The sequence below is a fragment of the Apteryx mantelli genome, chromosome 12 (genome assembly GCF_036417845.1).
Source record: "Apteryx mantelli isolate bAptMan1 chromosome 12, bAptMan1.hap1, whole genome shotgun sequence".
Taxonomy (NCBI): Eukaryota; Metazoa; Chordata; class Aves; order Apterygiformes; family Apterygidae; genus Apteryx; species Apteryx mantelli.
The window spans coordinates 23297706-23317472 of record NC_089989.1 but is presented as its reverse complement, the minus strand read 5'-3'; the positions used below and the strand labels follow the sequence as shown (position 1 = coordinate 23317472).

The 19767-nt window shown below is 49.4% G+C and overlaps 1 protein-coding gene across 10 annotated transcripts in view; it reads left to right on the top strand.

The window, feature by feature from the left end:
- Positions 1–2128: 2128 nt before the first annotated feature.
- Positions 2129–19767, top strand: part of FOXP1 (forkhead box P1) — a 385930-nt gene continuing 368291 nt past the window's right edge. For 9 of the 10 annotated variants that reach the window (XM_067303481.1, XM_067303486.1, XM_067303484.1 and 6 more), the window contains exon 1: positions 2129–2224. The gene's annotated coding sequence lies outside the window, so the exon portion shown is untranslated. Of the gene's footprint in view, positions 2225–3014; positions 3029–19767 lie in introns of those variants that run through there. The other variant, XM_067303478.1, reaches the window with a different exon arrangement.

Sequence of the window (19767 nt, the reverse complement as noted above, 5' to 3'; positions counted from 1 at the left end):
ATTCCGACTTTAAAACAAGTAACACCTATAATTACGGAGGCGTCATCACCTTCATAATTTTTTTTAGCTAACAAGCCGCAGTTGTAGCCCGTGTACACCCTTGGCAAAATCTGCCGAGCGTTTGCTCTTGGGATGATCGTGGTGGTGGTGGGAATATCAAGCATCTTTCTCCAGGCACTTGTAAAACAATACAGCAGTAAACAATTCAAGTACAATTAGCAGCTACATCGGTGGAGGGGGAGGGCCAAGTCCCACCGCTGTTATTGTCTACGGAATTAATCATGTTTTACAGAGTTGATGTACTGGTTTGGATTTGCGTAGTCACAAACAAGAGACCAAGCAGTTTCCAATAAACAATGTTTATTCCAGGATGAAATGTAAAACAAATACTTTTTAGAAGAGTGAAGCAGGGGGAAGCTTCTAAAAGTGCTCTTTTAGTAGTTCCAGCTCCTTTATCTTCCTACTGAAGACACGTACAAGCAAAAGGATCAACCAAAACAACGAAAGCTTTGACTTCAAGTATTTTTTTTAAAGCTAGTTTCAGTCACATAAATTTTGGTGTTATCAGCTGTATTTCAGCTTGGTGGACTGGGCTGCTAAAGTAGGCTGTTCTTGACGCTTTTTGGTAGCTGTGCCTTTTCAGCACTGCAGCGACACAACCCGCGCGATTTCCTTGCCGCCTTGGAAGATCGCTCTTAAAGAACGGCAAAAAAAAAGAAGAAAGAAGAAAAAAACCACATCTTCGCCAATATTTATTTGCAACGATTTTCCTCTTAATTATTTAAAATATAATGAATTAGGCATAAGTACTTTGCCATTACTGTAATTTCGAGGGTAATTGCCGTGCGGGCGCCGCCGGCGCGCGCGCCCGCGGATCCGGGCTGCCGGGAGGTGGCGCCGCGTCCCCGCGGCCGCGACACCGCAGCGCTGCCCGGCCGGAGCCCGCCCGGCCCCGGCCCCGGCTCCGGCTCCGGCTCCGGATCGGGCTCGGGCTCGGGCTCCGGCGGCGGCCCGGAGCGCGGGTGCCGCCGGCGGGCGGCAGCGCCGGAGCGGGGCCCGGAGCCGCCCCGCCGAGCCGCGCAGCGAGAGGCGCAACCGGCCGCGGCGACACCTTTGTTCCGAGGCTGCGGCCGCCAGAAAAACAAAGGGGCGCGGAAAGCCCCGGTCCGGGACAGGTTGCGGCGGCGGCGGCGGCAGCTCCCGCTCGCGGAGCCTGGGGCTGCGCGGCTCCCGCCCGCGGCCGCGGCCCGCCCGGGCAGCGCGGCGCCCCGGTGCAGCTTTCCGTGCCTGCGCGCGCGCGCGCTGCTCCGCGCCTCGGCGCGCACCGCCGCGCGGGACACCGCGCCCGGCTGCGCTTGTTGCCCGGCCGCGCCTCCGCGCAGCCGGCTCCCGCGGCTGCCTCCGCGCTCGCGCGCGCGCGCAGGAGCTGTCGCTAGCGCGAAGTTAGTTGTGCCCAAGTTTCAAAGCAGCGCGGTTCGCCACACCGGCCCGCGCCGCCGGGCGCGCTGCGCTTCCGCGCCCGCGCAGCGCCCAGCTCCTCCCCGCGCCGCCGCGTGGCTCCGCCGCTCCGCGTTCCCCAACTTTCCGCGGCCGCGGGGCCGCCTGGCCGCCCGCTCCACGCCGCGCGGGGGGGTGGGGGGGGCGCGCAGCTCCCGCGGGCCGGGCGGCGCCCGCGGGAAAGTTGCCGGCGGCGGGGCGCGGGCGGGGGCGGGGGGGCCCCGCTCCGCCCCCCCCTTTTCTTGATTTTTTTTTTGATTTTTTTTTTCCCCTTTGCACCGAGCCTTGTTTACCCAGCAGGTGGATGTGACGTCAGAGACTGACAACAGCAAAAAATAACAACATGTCCCTCCGCGGGCGAGCGAGCGAGCGGGCGGGCGGGCGCCCCCGGGCCGCGGGCGCGGCGGCGCGGGGCGGCGCGCGGGGGCGCGGGCGGCGCGCGGGGCGGGCGCGGGGCGGGCGCGCGCGCGCTCCCCGGGCGGCGGCGGCGCGCGGGGCGCTCTATTGTTATTTATTGTGTGGCGGAGCGCGCCGCCCGGGCTCGGCGTGCCGGGAGGCCGGCCGGGAGGAGGAGGAGGAGGAGAGGAGGAGGAGGAGGAGGAGGAGAGGAGAGGAGGAGGGAGGAGGAGGAGGAGGGCCGGAGGGCGCGGGACGGAGAGGCCGCCCCGCTCGCCGCCGCCCGCGCCGGGGCCGCCCGTGCTCGGCAGCCGCAGGCCGGGTCCAGCGGGTGAGTCCGGCGTCTCCCCTCCACTTTCCCGGCTCTTCCCGGGCTGTTGCACTTTTCCCCCCTGCGCGGCCCCGCTCGCTCCTTCCCTCCCGGCCCCACGTGCCCGCCCGCGCCCTCCTCCCCCCACCCCCCCCCCAACAACAACCCGCGCCGCTTGCGCGGGGAACCGGCGGGGGGGCGCTGCGCGGGCGCGGAGTCCCCCCTCCCCGCCCACTTTGGAAACTTCCCCCCCCCTCCCCGCCGCCGCCGCCTTGCGCGCACCCTCCGCGGGGTGTGTGGGGAGGGGTGTGTGCGCGGGGGGGTGCGGCGCCTCCTGCCCCGTGTCCGCCCCCGCCCCGGGCTCCGCGCTTCCTTCGTGTTTTCCGCCTTGCGCCGCCGCGCAAGGGGCGCGCACGCCCTCAACTTCGCCACTCGGGGCAAGAAGTTGCGGCGGGGCCGTGCCCCCCTTCCCCCCCCCCCCCGCGCCAGGCCGCCCCGCTCCCCCCGGACACCTGTTGCGGCTCCGCGCCCGTGCTGCCCGCTCCGCACGCGCGGAGCCCCGCGCATCCTCTCCTCGCCCCCCCCCCCGCTTTTTTTTTCTTTTTTTTTTTTTTCTCCCGGAGACGAAATGTCTGAATAAACATCTGCGCCGCCCCAGCCCAGCCCCGGCGCAACTTGGTGGGGACCGCGCATCCCGCCGCGCCCCGCGCCGCCCCCCTCCCACCCTCCCCCCTCCTTGTCCGCGCAGAGCCGCGGAGCGGAGCCCGGCGGACGGAGCCGCGGTTCGCTGCGCGCCGCAGCGCCGGGGGCGGCCGCCGGTGCCCGGTAAGTAAAGCCGGGCCGGGCCGCGGCGCCCCGCGCACCTGCCGCGCAGCGCCGCGCCGCCCCGCGCAGCCCGCCTCCGCCGGGGCGCCGCGAGGGTGCGCGCTGCAGGAGGCGTCCGAGCGGCGTGTCCGCGCCTCTCTCCTCCCCCCCCCCGCCCCGCTTTTTTTTTTTTTTTTTCTTTCCTCCCTTTAAAAAAATAAATAGTAAAAGGAGCGCGGCGGCGGAGCGGCGCGGACCAGCGCGGCGAGCTGCCCCCGCCCGCCCGGGGCCGGGGATGGTTTCCAAGCCGCCGTGCGCGGATCCCAGTGCCGGGCTGGCTGCGGAGCGCGCCGCTTGGAGCGTGGCCGCGCTCGGCGCCTTCGCTCTAATGATTTTAATTGCGTGGTTTTTGCTTTGAGTGAACTAAAGCGAGTGCGATTACTTCTTTTTTTTTTTTCTTTCTTTCTTTCTTTCTTTTTTTTTTCCCCGGTTTCACCAAAAGGCGGTCAGCATCAGTTATTCAGACGTAACGTACCTACCAAAGGTATACGCTGCCTGCAAGCGCTCTGAATGCCACTTCTTTAGAGGAGCCCAACTTCGGTGCTCAGAAGTTTAAGGTTTCATTTTTAGTAACTGTTCTTTGAATGAGTAATGTATATGTGCTGTTTGTAGCGTGTTGTCTACACAATGTAGCCTTCTGATTTCTAGAGGACTGAATGGCTATAAGTATTAAAAAAAAAATCTCTGAGCTGTGTTTCCTGTCCATATAGTTTTTCTGAACTTAGGTTTTACCTGTTTTAACAAAATGTTACTGTCACTAATGACAGTCTCTTAATTAGACAAACTTTCAAGTACGTCGTCGAAGAAACTTGCTTCTTGTGCTGTTAATCCACGGTTTGCTTTAATTTTGGTGGAGGGAAAATAGGCATTTCACTAGACATAATATTAATTTACAGTTTCTGTTACTGCTGAGAAGCTCCTGCTTTTTTATTTTCCTAATTTGAGGGGTTTTGAAGTAATTTGAGTTGCCAGAGAAGTAAGTGCATGCAAGGAGGTGCTCTGCATCTTTGCAGCTAAATTTGGGAGAAGGGGAAATCAGGACTACTGGTTTCAATTTCTCTCCTCGCAATCTTTTCCTCTGCACATTTTATTTAAACTATCTCACAGTTGTACTGAATGGACCAGGGGACTGGGGGAGGAAGCTCTCCGCTAGTAACCATTCAAAAGGTGTCGGCTAAAATCTCATTGCAAAAAGGTATTGTAGCTTTAACATCTTGCATTGGCAGCATTCTTCCCCCTTAGTCTTTGGATTAGTCATTGTATGAGAGACAGAAAAAAAATCACTTTTTTTTTTTTTTTGGAAAAAGTAAACAGCCTCCAACAAGTGAACCTTGACAACCCAGATTAAGGAAGGCAGGAGAGATCAAACAAAGCTGCTGCTGGGCTGTTGTCAGGAGCTGCCTCACTGAAAGCTCTGGACTATTCGATCAGGCAGCAAGGCTATATGTTCACTTATGCAGAAATGGACCATTACAAATGCCGAGCTTTGTTGTGAAACCAAAGGATAACTTTGAGAAAAATAACTACTATTTCAAACAAGGTTTTCTCTTGCTTAAGATTTTGACTGCAAAGTTAGTTGTTGTGCATGGGTTGTTTTTTTTTTTTTTTTTTTGAGTGATAGTGATTTGGAGAGCGGTGTATACACTTCCAGAGTGACTTAGGATTTGATTTTATTTATGCTGTCTAGAGATGCAGAGGAGAAGGTGTTTCACTAGTATAATGAAAACAGCGTAAAAGTTCTGTGGAATTCAGCTTTTATTTCTGGATCTCTGAATTGTAAGGAAACATGGATTTTTTTTTTTTCTTTCCTCTGTATGTAAGTGCTGTAATGATGTATAGTAGAAGAGTTTAGTTGTGGTAAAGCATTGTATTTTATATGACTGAGTTCCTAGAGTTTACAAGACTTCTAACATCTTTCTTTTTTTTAAAAACATATTACCAGCCAGTTAGGGGGGCATCTTATTTTTGATATATCAAGATTTTTGTAAAACTATGTGTAACTTGACTTCATAGCTAAATTAGATTCAATTACTGTGTAGCTTTTTTCAGTGGAAATGGTAGTAAGGGATATTAATTGATACTAGGTTTTGCTTTAATAAACATATCAGATACAAGTATTAATCAAACTTAACCAGTGCAAGTTAGGTTATTTTTGTTGCTTGACACTTTCATATTTGTGTTCAAACACTTCACTGCAAACTCTACAAATATGCACCTATTTCATTTATTTAAAGCATTCTAAAACAATGGACATCTCTATTAAAAAATATCTAAGGAAAAAGGCTATTACCCTAATGTATATTAAGCAGGAGGCAGACCAAGTACACATGTACTAAAGAATTAAAAAATCCCAAACCTTTTCATATAAGTATTTCTTTAATTAGCAGTGCAGATCACACAATAAGTACCTTATACTTTTTATAAGGTAAGGTTTCATAACCATACTGCATAACTTATTATAAAGCCTGTAGTTTTTTTTATGGCATATACTTTAATTAGACAATAAAAAGTATGTGTGTTAAACATGCACATGTATGCTATTAAGCCATTTTGGGTAATGGGTAATGTTTTTTAACAACTATAAACATTTTTCTGTTTAAATCTGTTCCACTGGTAATAGTAACTCAGCCAGTTTTTATACCGTTAAGAGAAGGAACAGGAAAGTTGAGCAAAGAATTATGCATTGGACTTTATTACTCAGCATAGGCTGCAATATGCTTTTCTGTTGGAGAGGTTCACCTTTTTTTAAGAGCTTAAATTTGCATTATCATCTTTGGTATGAAATACTGTAAACATTTTGGCTCTGGAATTATTCTTGTTTTATGGTACTGTAAAAATTAGGGAAAAGGGTGGTAGTAAAAAGCTAAATTTAAGGAATATAGCCTAGCATTTAATGTTCTTACTGCTTGTGGTCATTTATATTGAGAGATTGAACTGGATAATGTAATTCCTTTTGTGAAATGCCTTTTGAGGATCTATTTGTATATCAAATGAAATAACATATGCACACACATATGTAGAATATGTATGTAAAATACAGTTATTTCTGCAAGGCTGTCCGGTTATTTATAGGACATAATGATACTTCTGTCATCTTAAATTTTCTCAGAGAAGCTTTAATAAATTTAAATAGATTATATGCTGTCAGAAAATAGTATAAATTTTGTTTACGATTCACTTGCTTTAAGGTACTTATACTAAAGAAGCTCATTTAACCCCAAGACTGAGGAGCATTAAGTGGTGAGAGGAGTCTGCCGAAGAGCTGCCACTGCCCTTTGCTCTTGCGATAATCTTAAATTACTACGATTTAATTGCAACTTCGAGGCACTGAGCTGAATTTCTTTTTTTTTTTTTCTTTTTTTTTCCCCTTTTAATGCAGCCGAGACGGGGTGGGAGACGATGCGGCGAGGTTTTCCCCCGCAGGTAGCTGGGTTCCTTCTCCGAGGAAGGGCTTTTGTGCGGGCCTGGGCAGGCCTGCGGGAGGGTCGAGGCGCCGGGGGGAGCAGGACGGGGCCCGGCCGCGCGGCCGCCTCGGCTTTGCTCAGCTCAGCTCGGGGGCACCCGCGTGCCGTCCGTCCGTCTGTCCGTCCGGCGCCGCCGCGCGAGCGTGCGTTTGAATTAAAGGGCGCGTGGTAATTATTCCTCGAGCGCCGCTGGCTGCTGGGGGCGAGGCCGGAGCCCGCGGCGGGGACGGTCCCGGGGGGACGCGGGTGGCCCTGTGCTGCGGCAGCCGCCCCGCGAGCCTGTGTCGCTAACTCGTGTAACCGAAACTTTGAGTCTTCTCCCTCTCTTTCTTTTCTTTTTCTTTTTTCTTCCCCCCCCCCCCCCTTACACCAGTGTGTTTTCACACCCGGCGAGCGGTTTAGCAGGGGGATGATGTGCAGCGGGAGCCGAAAAGCGTGTGCGGAGCGGGGCTTATAAACGCCCCGCGCTAGAGATCAGCGGCGCGTTTGCAACTGTTCGTAGAGGTCCTGGCAGCAAAACTTTGCTCGTGCGCTTAGAAAAGCGCGGCCGGGCTCGGAGTCCTTGGCTTCATGCGTTTGAAGACGTGCGTAAGTCCTTAGCTATGCTGAAGGCACGGCGGCGCTTAAATTGTGATTCCCATTGTTCTTCCCTTGGCCAAATCCTTATAAAATGTCTTGTTGCAATAGGAAATCGCAAGATTTGGTGTTTGCTAGAGTCGCTTTCCTTTGCACTGGCAGAAACCCTGCTCGCAGCCTCCTGCTCTCACAGCCTCCCGTGTCGTTTGATTCCTGCAGCTATCGCTGCCTTAGTGACTGCAGCTGCAGCGGGTTACGAGGGGATGCCGGTATCGTATGGGGGGAAAGCCAGGGCGGAATAACCCATGCAGCCAGTAGAGAAAAACTTAATTGTGGGAACTCTGTCATGTTTTAATTAAAAGGAGGAGGAAAATAAAAAAAAAAAAAAGAGAGATTTTGTGCTGAAGATTAAATAAGCTGTCCCATTTTTAGGAGCTCGGATATTTGTTGTTTGGGATGTCTCTAGCATGTGTCCTTTTTCTCACTTATGCGTTGGACCTACCAAGTTACAGAAGCTGCTGGCTCTATTAGCGTGCAGACTTCTCTGCAAATGCGCTCTAGGGTTTTGTCTTTCTGCTCTCCTGGCACCGGTCTCTTCCATGCATGCAATGAACAGACTTGTGTATAATGGCTGTTTGTGTGTGGCAAGAATCCAGAATAATCTCGATTAACTTTTTGTTCGGTCCCATCCTGAAAACGAAGGGAGTATCCTGCTAAACAGGAGAAAACAGAAGAGCCGGGGCAAAATCAGTTTCTCTCTCTACAGAGCATCTGGTACCTGAGGAGGACTAAATAATTTTTCTCCTTTTGTTGACCCGCCCTATGCTGTTTTTAAAACATCTCCATTTTAGTGCCTTGAAATTGCAATTAAGTTGTAGTAATTTAAGATTATTGCGAGAGTGCAAAGGGCAGTAGAAGCTCTTTAGAAGTCTCATCTCAACACTTAATGCTACTCAGTCAGGGGGTTAAATGAGTTTCCTCGATGTAAGTACTTAAAGTAACTAAATCGTAAACAAAATTTATACTATATTCTGACAACTAATAATCTATTTAAATTACATTAAAGTATGTGTGTGAAAATGTAATTAAAGACAGAAATACTGTCAAGCCCTGTAAATATCTTGACAGGTCTACTGAAATGGAACCCGTATCATAAAATATTTACATATACCTGGTATGTTACAGGGTTTCTGGGAGTGCTCTTCTACAACTAATTGTAGGCTTTTTTTTCCCTCCCCGTTTCCCGTTCAGTTGGAATGGTCTCGGAAAGTAATACGAATACATAAAGCGTTTTATTCAGATGATCCTCAAGTGTATTGTTTACCGTTAATCGGTCTCTCTGCACAATGCTTGTCGCTGCTGTGTTTTTATTAGAAGTGCCTATTTCCTCAATAAGTTAGTTTAGAACTGCTGTTAATTCAGGTGTAAACCCTGAAAACACAGGCATCTCCTGCAAAGGACTAATGTTTTACGGTATTCGCAGCGTGACAGCATCAGACGTGTGATCTTTAAGTCAACTCTCCTCTGCAGGTCCGACTGCAGATGAAATGGCCCGGAGCACCGTGCCGCAGGGTCTGTTGCCACTGCTGATTTAATTGATTTTTCAGACAGAAAGGCCTTACGATTCCTGCCCCCTCCTCCCAAATTTTGGAAGACGTGTGAAGGCGTTTCCCGCAGTACGAGTGCCCGCGCTGGCTGCCTGCGACCCCCCGTCGGTCTCGGCATGTTGCTGCTACCCGTCAGGGTCCGGTGTCTTCCCGTGGGCTCCCCACGGTATTCTCCTTGGGATCCCGCTCCCAGCTCCTCTCCCGAGCTGTTTATTCATTAATTAGCAGGTGAAGCGTATTAGCACATGGGTGCACTAGAGTGCTCGGGCTTCGCAAGGCATCTCGGGAAACCCTTCCCAGTTTTATGTGACCGGACATGCACTATTGCTGATTTAGATAGCGGAGCCGATGATGCCAAAGTGTTGTTAAGAGAGAGATAAATAGAGGGAGCGGAGCAGTAAGTAGAATGTCATGTCTCTATTAAAAAGATGGTGATAAAGGGAGATAAAATGGTGAGGGGGATTGGTTGCGCGCTCAGAGCGGCAGCGAAACATCTGATCGCAAAAATCGATGCAGAAGTCCCGGTCCGGCGAAGCAGTTGCAGGTATAATTAACGGAGGAGCGCGGTTTGGCTCGTTGCAAATATCGTAGCCCTGAATTTCCCTTTATTCTTCCCCAAAAAGGGGTCTTAACCGCTCTAGAGCTGTCCGTGCCCGGATGAAGACGCCCTTGCCTCGCCGCCCATTGGAGCGGCTGCCCGTCCTGTTTTGTGCTCCCGGGGCGCTGCCGGAGTCGCTGCCCCCTCCCGCGTTTCACCTTTATCTTCGTGGCACCGTCACTCCCGTGGCCACCTTCGCTTCCCACCGAACGCGCGCTCCTGTCTGGGGCTCGGTCCTTGGCTTCGCGGCGGGATAACAGCAATGCCGATTTTTGCGTGTTTGAGTCTTTTTCTCGGCCGGGCTGCCGGTGGCAGAGGCCGCTCTGCAGAAGTGAAAAATGTAACTGATGGTAAAGAAATGAGTGGTTGCAGCGGGAGAGAGGGGAGCCGTATTAATTTTGCCGGTTCCGTAATGAAACGTGCAGTATAACATTAAATCATCACTGCCTTGTTTGCTGAAAGGGTGTTAATCATTCCATTAAGAAGGATTAAGTAATTAACTGATATTTCTTTAGGAAACAGTGTCAATTTTTAAAAGCATCTTATTAATGAAGTAGAGTGAATACCAAGTTTACATTTCTCTCTCTGCTAGCAGAGAGCTCGGCAGTGAGATGGGTGGGAGCAGCCTTCCAAAGAAAGTTTGGGAATGGCAGGGTAGGAGAATAGGTTTTCTTGCGACTAAAATGCGATATTCTAATAGTGTTTCAATTACAAGGCTGTCTTTTATGACTTTTGTCAGCTGTGTTTCTTGCAAACCTTATTTCATGAGTGGCCTATTTGGGATTAAGAAGTTAAAACCTTCTTGAAGTGTTCATCTTGGTGCTCTGTCTCTCTCTCTCTCTTTTTTTTTTAATAATAGCTTTTATGTTGTAATAGTAAGCTAGCTGACGGTGAGTCATGAACTCTATCTTCTGTGAACCTTATGACAAATTTTTGCTCGCTGGTCAGGCAACTCGCTTAGTTCATCCAACCCAGTTCCCACATCTTAGGCTTGCAGTAGGAAGAAAAAATTCCATTGAAATCGATGGTGTAAATCCTACTTTTCTCCTGTTGCAGAAATCCTCTTAAAAGCAGCGTCAGTGCAGTGTGTCGTGGAGAGCTGTTCGGGGGACTCGGAGCTCGGGGGCTTCCTGGTGGCTCCTGGAGAGCGGCTCCTTCTGGGGGTTTGCAGGCGGGAGCCGGCAGGGAATGGACAAACCCGGGGAAGGATGCCGTCGGCGAGGCTTTTGGCGTTGGGGAGTGCTCAGGAAGGTCGGAAGTAGGTTGAGGAGAGGGTGCGTGCCCCGATGGGCATCGGAGAACAGTGGAAATACTTGTCGCAGTTTTGTTTCTGAAGGATCGAGTTCGGGAGCCCTGGCTGGGAGAGCGCGGGAGCCGGGGAAGCACCTGCGTGGGCGCTCCTGCATCCCGCACTGACCCTCCTGCCTTTCTCCCATGTTTTTGCCTCGACAGGGAGCGCAAATTTGGCGTTTCCTTGTCAGGTTTCTCGCAGGTTTCCTGCCGTTCCTTGCAGAATGGCCCCTACTTCTAATATTGCAGCGAGCAATTCCGAAACTTAACCCGGACTGAAATTTTCCCTGAGTGATATGAATTCTGCCTGGCAAATAGCATAATACAGTAGCAACAATTGCGTTAGTATTGATACGTTGTGCTTTCATAACTGCTCCACTTCTCCAGCAGGGCTCCTTCCGACAGCATCATGCAAACTCGGCTGATCGGTGAACTGTAGATTATTTCCTCCCCTGCCCACCGTGGGTGAAATTCATAAATAGGTGCAGTTCAGTGCATGCTATATGAGGCAGCCAGATTTTGTTTCCTTTATGTGGCAAAAGCCCCCCAAACCCTCTGCTGAAATCACAGAAGCTTCCTTGGGTAGACTGAGTTTAAAAAAACAAAAAACATTTTGTCCCTGAGAATAAAATCTCTGAATATTCACGCAGGCCCCATAAAATAAAAAACTATCTAGATGTTTGTATAGAACATCATAGCCTATATCTACCTTAGCAGATTTAGAGGAGAGATTTTTCTCAGTACATTTTGCAATAATAAGGTGATAACATCTCTGGTGGCTTTTTTTTTTTAAGAGTCGTGTCAAGGGCCCGATCCTGTTGCTATTGAATTAAAGTGAGTGCTGGGAGAAGGGGTCTCTGAAATAGTTTGTAGTAAATTGTTTTTGTTAGTTTTAAATTATATGCTCGTGCATTTATGTTCAGGTAATGTATATTAGGTTTCTTAAAGCTTCTGCATTGTACTTCTGAAAAAGTGAAAATGTATTTTTCAGTGATAAATTAGTACTAAAAAGGCTTTGCAAGAGGAATGTTAAAAGTATGCAATGTGATTTCAGGTTGTGCAAGTATTTTAAAGTTATTCCCTGGCTAACCCGTTTTAGTTTTTGAGGGCCAGTAGTGTAAAGAATGGCTGTCTTATTCAGGAAATCTTTTTAATCCATCAATTCAGTTACGGGGTTTGACTGAGAATGGGAGAAACTCATCTTGGTATATTTTAGTAGATATTATAACATGTACATTTGTTCTGTTTTTTTTTCTCTCTCCCTTCATTGCTATAAAAACAGTATCTGCAGCACTCAAAAAAATACCATTTCATAAAATTTGGAATGGAACATTACCTGTGAATTAAACTAAAATATTTTAAGACAATCTAGCATATTCCTAGCATTAAACAGTCAGAGAAGACTAGATATTTCCTATTTATTTTTCAGATTGGCCAGAATATGGTCTTTCCGGAAAAGAGTACTTGGCCAGTTTAAGTGGAAGACTGGCTTTTTAGTGAGTGCTTTATATTTGCTTAGGAATTCTTTTCATGCAGAAGCATGTTGTATGGAAATGGAAATTTATTAACTAGGATTTTTAGGGATTAAAATAGATTCCATTAGATTGAGGCACACTCAGAGAGAGGTAAACTGGTAAACCTGAAGAAACTGCAAAATAGTAGATACAGGCTTCTGGCTCTGTTATCAAACTTGCTGCATAAGCCAGAGTTTATGCACTGTGATAATGCTAATGACCAACAGAACCAATGATGCATGACTGGAGGAAATCGGTGGTATAATCAGAGAAAGTTATCAGGTTTTTGTCATTAAATATTAGTGATAAATAATACACTTCATTTTGAGTAGATAGGACATATTTAATTCTGATGTAGAGTTTCAATTTAATAAGGGGCATTGCTGAGTAAAATGATAATCTTTTGTAATTTAAAGGGAAAAATAAAAATGCATTTGTTTCAGCATAATCTCCTGGCAGTGGCCCTGCAGCGCTGTTTGTCTTTACTGGTGTCTGATCACGAGGAATATTTTTGCAGCTATTTGAGGTGGCTGTTTATAGCAGGGTGTTTTATTTAAGTTATTAGTTTGTGCAACACAAAGCTAATTACATGAGACCTGAATCAGAGGAGCTGTTTAGTATAAACTAGGAATCTCCTTTTATTTTCTGCTTAAAAATGTTAATATTGTAGCAAATCTAAACTATGTGCTCCATGTAGCGGTTCCTCTGCAAAACAATATGCATGACAAGACATTAGCAGGAGGAAAGAAATTAAGACAAAAGATGCAGATAAAAGATATATTAGGTCTAATTTTGCAGGTTAAGTTAGTGGGAGAACAGGGAAGAGAAGTATAGCTTTAAACTGAAATAAGGAGGATATTAATAGTCTCTATAAAGGACAGTTTTCACCAGGAAAAAAAAAAAAGCTGGCTGGCTTTTTTTAGCCGAATGGGCTAACACCCAGTGTAAATCTGTGTCATTAACTGAAGTAGCGCGTGATTTTTGGAACACGGCTTTCCCTCCTCTGAAGCTTTGCCCACAGAGGTCCGTATCCTCGGCTCCAGGCACACGCGGTGGAGGGTTTTCCTTGCATACCCTTGGGTCGCGAGCTGCGGGACCCTCTTCGGATGGATGCTGCCGCCTTTGCCCCATGGGCGGCTTTGTACCGTGGCCAGGATCTTCCCACCACCCTTCGGAGTCGTGTTCAAACGCGGGATCTTGTCTCGAGTTTCCAGAATTAGGTGGCACAGTGAGTAAACACCGCTTACTTGCCAGTTCTCACATCCTCTTTTGCAGCGAGTATTGCAGCAAATCCTGCAGTTTTGACTCATTTCAAAAGTTCTTCACTGATTTGAAGCAAATCTCGCCTGACTTTTGAGAAAGAACTGTAAGTCTGGCCACGGTTCCTGAATGCACAGTCTTTCTGTATGGGAATGTAATATGCTTGATTTGGCCTCGGCATAAACTTGGGCAGCTCTGAGTAACTCTAGCTAGAGTTATGTGCCTGTATCTAAGGGTAAAATTTGGCCTGCAGTCATCCCTTATTGAAAGCTTTATGGAAATACTTTGTTCTTGCTACACACAAATATTTACATTCTGGTGGGAAGATTTCCCCCCTCCCCCCCGTTTTCTTTTTCACTTTATGCCACAAGCACAAGGAGGGAGTGGAAGTTATTATGCTTATTGCCCCGTCAATTTAAAATAATGCAGAGGTTTTCAACTAGCATTTTTCATAGGTCAAAAAAACCCCCCAAACAACCAAAACCTGCCTGTGTTGGAAGCAGTGTCTACTTGTCTGGTTGCAACCAGCCTTCCAAGGTGGGACGTGGCTTCCGCGTAACACTACAGGTAAATCGCAATGGGAAGGGCATACAGAGCAGAAAATTTCCCTGGAAAAATAAAACCGGCATAGGATATAACCCCCCTTTTAAAACCAGCACATCCGGATGTTTCTGTTCGTGGTGTTGAATCACCTACGTGTGTCAACCTCTGCCTGGCGGATGCTCTCAGCAGAGCGAGGAGGACGACGCAGGTTGTTCTGCGAACCCATTGCCGCGCTCCGCCGTGACTAAGCGAGAGTGGTCGCTTTGCGAAGCCTTTATCTTCTCAGAAGTTTTCTCAGATGAAGGGCGACGCTGCTTGTACAGACTGACAGTGCTCGGTGCTGCACGTAGTGAGGATTTGGTTCAGTTGTAGCTAAATAGGTGGAGGCGGTGGCTGCTGCTGGAGCAGACCTGCCTGCTTCTCGCTGTCTGCTCCCGAGCGCTGTTCCCGTCGCTTCCCTGCACTTCCGCTGACTCCTGTCTGACCAGCGAGCGCGGCGACTCGGGGAGCTAACCCAGCAGAAAACAAACTTGAGCAGGAAAAAATGTTTTCTGCCGGTTGAGCATCCTGGTTTGACTCTTTGGAGGTCGGATGAATGACGGGGCCAACGCGAGGAGGGGGAGAGGACCACCACCTTGAGAAGCCGCTGGCCTCCTGGTGAGCTTAGCTATAAGGTGACACCTTGGCCAAAGGCTCTGCTCTCAGGCTTTCTGCCCGGATCCACTCTGCCGCTTCTGTGCGGACGAGAGGCATGCTTAACCTTAACCAAAGCCCTGTGTTTCCTGGCCCTTTGTCCTGCGGCGCTCCAAGGAGAGAGTAGCTTGGGGTCTCTGGCTCTCCTTCCCATCTTTGGGGTGAGCTAGCGGGATATAGCACCCTTCGCCCGGAGGTGCGTTTGGGATGTGCACATGCGTGCTCGGAGCAGCGGGAAGAGCTTGCACCACGTGAGCTGGGCGGAAAAGGGGAGAGGAGCCCCACGGTGAGCGGAGGACCGGGTCGCTGATGGTCTGGCTGAAAGGTGGTAGTAACGGACTGAAGACTTCCAAGGAATGGAGATGGAAAAAACACTTTCCTAAGGAACACAGCTCCACCACATTTTGGGCCCATAAAGGGCACAAACCCTCTTTGTCTTGTGTTTCCTTTCAGCCTTTCCGCCACCCCTCTGCTGCTCCTCTTGCACGGGCTGCTCTGCAGTGGGTTTCTAGGGATACCTGTTGATAGTGTTGAGGCAGAGACAGCTAATGCAAGCGCGGTTTTGTATTTGCTTCCTTAACAGTGCTCTGTTAGTGCCAGTCACTGAGGTCACTAATGTGAATTTGCTTAAGAACCCAGCATCGCTTTTTCTTTTCTTCAAGTTTTCTTCTTTCTTGTTAGCAGTAAGTGCTCAGCTGATCCAAGGTTGGGTGTTTTTGATAAGGGCATTGAGAAATATCTGAGTTAACTAGTTGCTATTGCCTTTTTTTAATAACTTATCTGTGTGATAAGCAAATAAAGCTGCACATAAAACTTTAATACAACCATATATCCAACCTGTTAACTAACTTTTGAGTTAACGAGCAGAAATTGATGGGGAAATATATAATCAGAGCTCAATGGCATGATGCTGGCTTACACCAAGTAAAGATCTGACTATTCACTCTCCATGCGTTAGTGTAGGAACATATATGTTTGGTGCTTGTGGCTTGGAAGGTGGCTTGGGCGTGTGACTCCCAGTGTTAGTTACTGTGATTCAGACTCGGTCCCGATACCCATGCACTGATAATCATGCAAAACACCCTCCTCTTTGTCTGGTGCGAAGACTGGTTGAAAATGCCAGGTGTTCGGCGACTAGTATATATGGTCGTTAATGCAGTGTTAGGTTCACTCAGGCTTGTATTGGGTTTTTGAGTAAAGCTTTAAATACGGTTTATGCTTTTATTGCTTTTGAAATTGGTGCAGGTGCACGTTAACAGGAAGCGAAACGCTAGGAGCCCCGAGGGAGCTTCGTTCGAGTCGTGCCAAGCAGGTACAGCGTGTGAGCGTTATCACCTCGCTGATAACCTGGCGTAGCGCTGGCGTTCGCACGTGGCGTGGGGATTATGGGGGTGAAGTCACGCCACAGTTTGGCACGGGCTGGTGCATTCCTGAGACGCCGTGGGCCGGCCGCGCGGCTCGAGGGCCCCGTTGCTCCCGGCAAGCTGAGCAATGCCGAGCAAGGGGGGATCTCCTTGTCTGTGACGACTTTGCTCTCTTGAGCGATCGCTCAGTTGCTAACGGTGCAGACCGTCCATATGCACGAATTGAAAGGGATTGGTAGGTTGTTGTTGTTTTAGGAGGCATTAACAGCCAACGCACGGTGCTGTCAGATGTCTCTGACTTTCTTCTAGCCCTTCTGCATAACGGGTGTGTCGCTGACGGGGCGTAAATGAGGTGGGGTGACGTTGGCCGGCCGTAGCCGGCGCACAAGGAGATGCCAGGCGCCTGTCAAGCCTTCGGCCTCGCTCGCCCGCTGCGATTGCTGGAGCTGGGGCGCCGTGGTCTTCGCCAGCCCCGCCGTGCTCGGCGCAGCCTGTTGCGAACGCGGGGTCATACGGTGCCAGCGATGCTTGCCGCATCGAGACGCGTCTGGGGGAAGCGAGACCATGAGCCAGCTGTCTGTCGCGGGGCCTCCCTGGTGTTGCACAAAGCTGTCTGGCTGCTTCAGCCGACAGCCCTTTTACTACCTGTTTTTGCATTGTCTTGCTCAGGAATTTGAATGTGGAGTCTATGAAGCGAGGCATCAAAGCACTAACCCTTGCTTTTAATTATTATTTCTTTTTCTTTTTGGAAAGGAATAGCAGACAGAATAAAATAATGATTATCCACCTTTCTCTTCCTCCTCGTTTCATGCCTGATGTGAGTCACAGCATCTCACCAGTGCTGCGTGCAGTTTGAAAGACGTCCAGGTGAAGCAGTCCTTTTGAGGCAGAAGTGCAGTCTTTGGCCAATACCGCCTTCAGCCCGGTTTCTTCGCTGAGCGATGGCTGCGGCGATAGATCTCCTGTGCTGCCTGTGCAATTGTACAGGCTCCTAAATAACAAACTTGCCTTGCGTGAGGGTGAGCTTCCGTTTGTTCCTACGTGGCGAGAACGTATCTGCCTGCAGGGTTAATTGCTCCTTGTGCTCCTCTGTTTTCCTCTCTCCTTCTAGACCAGTTTGAGAGTTTGTTCAGCAAAGCCAGCGCAATGGTATCGGGATATAGGCCCTCCCGCTTACCAGCCTGCACGCACAGCGAGCGTCTGGGAAAATGCCCCCTCCGAGTCAGTACAAATTAAGCGTCAAAGACGGAAGCAGAGATGAAGCTCTGTGAGAAGACCTGTGACCCGATCCAAGAATTGTGTGATGTGCAAAGATGGAGAGAAAAGCAAAGCTTCTCATCCGAGACATCTAGGCTGCGATGCTCCTGCCCCGGGGCCTGCTGGAGCCTGGCTGGAGCTTCGGTGCAGCCCACTGAAGCCTCCTGAGATCTCTGCTGTCCCATCCATGCTGGAGACCAGTGCGTGCTAGCTAGCACCTAAGGCTGTAGCGGTGTAGTCGGGAGGTCCTGTACGAGCTCTAGATTTAGTTGGTGAAGTTGCTCATGGCTGCTAGCAGCTGAGTTTGGCTGTCCAAGCCGACTCTGCCGTGTTGTACTGGTTGGGAGCTCCGTATGCGTCGTGTTCCCTGAATGTGCCTGTCTTGTGCGTGGGGATGTGCAGGAGGGACCTGAGGTTTCATAATGGGAGAAATTAGCGTTGGTGCGAGAAGACGAGTGCAGAAACCTTACGTTCGTGTGGCTCGTCACCCAAACCCTGTCGTCGCGGTAAGGAAATGGGAGGGACCTCCATGAGAACCCAGGATGTCAGAAGCTAACAAAACAGCACTCATATATCAGCCTTCATTGAACGATTTAAAAAAATCAGGCAATGGTAGATTACCACTTGGTTTTAAGCAAGTGTAGTGTTGAGCTCAAATTAAGAACAACCTTGAAATGGCAGAGAGTCATAAAACTGTACACTGGGATTTTAAAAATTACCTCCATTGGAATCCTGGAAGCATCTGTTACATAATTAATGCACTTAAAAATATACCCTATTTATGATTAATCCAGGACTGTCATGTGTGTGTGTGCTAGTTAAATGTCTAGATCCCAGGGTGCAATGCGAGGAACGAAATGCAGTTGTAATCTATTTGACAGTTATAGGAAAGGACACTTTCTACAAATAAATATATTTTCCTTAGCCTCTTTATTTGTGAGGGCCAAGCTTATGTCTGTTGTGCTGAGTTTGTTGACTGGTAAACGTTTTGAGACTTATTCTGGTAATTTTGTAGATCTACTGGAAAAAATAACTCAAGAATAATTAGGGACATTGGCCATACAGTAATGTATCATACGTGTGACAGTGCTACTGGTTCGATGATCTCGGGTATGGTATATACAATTAAAAGCGCTAAGGCTCTGTACTGTGAAGCATTTTGAGCAGTCTGAGATATACACATGCTTCAGGGGCTGCATGTTTCGCGAAGGATAATTTGGCAAAGTTACTGAATGTCTTGGGTCTGTTCTCCGAAGAAGTGTTTGAGGATGAGACTTCCCCTTGATGAGAGCGGTTGAGCATGCACGGTAATTATCCAAGCAAGCACAAGTACAACTTGACAAATCTCAGCCTGCACAGTTTCCTACCAGGAAGGTTTCGGGGGTTCTCCAGCCGGGTTTGCGTGGAGGCGTGTGGATTGGCACCTGGGTCCTGGAACGGTTTCTGGCATCTCGCTTCCTCCGACAGGTTTTTCTCTCCTCCGTTTCTGTTCCTTTTTCCCCCTTCCTCATCTGACCGCGGTCTTGCCGGGTTGGTGTGGGGCCGTGCTGTGTCAAACCAGAGTCGTCTTCCGTCTTGCCTTGTTTTCGTTACTGTTTTGCAAACGGCCTGCGAGCCGTGTGCCGGGCAAGGCAAGGGGAGCCTGGAGGCGCCGTGGTGGGACGTGGGGGGCCTGGGGCTCCCGCGTGTTTCTCCACCCTCCGTGGCCCAGCCGAGCGCCTCAGGTGCAGTCGCAAGAACCACAGGATGCTGTAGAAGCTTGTAAAAAGCTTCAAAATAAACCAGTGGTTATTTCTTTATTTTATTTTTTTTTTAAGTGTGCGGTCGTGGGGGGTGCTGGCTGCGGGAGCGTTTCGAGGTTCGGCGCTGCAGGTCTCGCTGCACCTGGTGGGGCTGGAGGCACGGCCGGGAGAGGTGCCCCGCGTGGCGAGCCGGCCCTGCTCCCCGTCCCGCTTGTGATCCGGCGTTTCCCACTCGTCGCGGCTTATTCCTGCGCTTCGGAGCCCTCTCCCCGACACCCGCGCCGGGCGCCGTAAGGGGGAGGCGAGTTTCAGAAATCTCTGGTCCGCGGGCGGCGTTCTTGGCTCTTCCTCGCCGCTATTCCAGATGGGAACGCCGCTTCTGACTCTTCCCGCTCCACAGTGCAAAACCCTTGTTATCTTCGCCGTGCGAAAGCGTGCTCAGCATGGGCTTCTCCTTTCAGTCCTGAGGAGAGATTAACGTTGAGATACGTGTGCGCCAGACTGTTTATTTCTAGAAAATTGGGACAAAAAATTGATTACTATTGGTAACTTAATTTTCTGCAAGCTGAAGAGCCCCAAAGAGAAACCCACTTCAAAAGCTCTTTTTTCTTTTTTTTTCTTTTTCTTTTTTCCTTTTACAAAGGAGATGTTTTAACTGTATTTCAGTGGTCTAGGGTTTCAGCCACTTTCTTTGATACGGATTTGTGTGAAAGCAGTTGTGTTAGACAGAAGGAAATGATAAAATCTCAGAATTAAGGTATAGGATGAGAAGGGCAGTGAGGAGCATGAAAT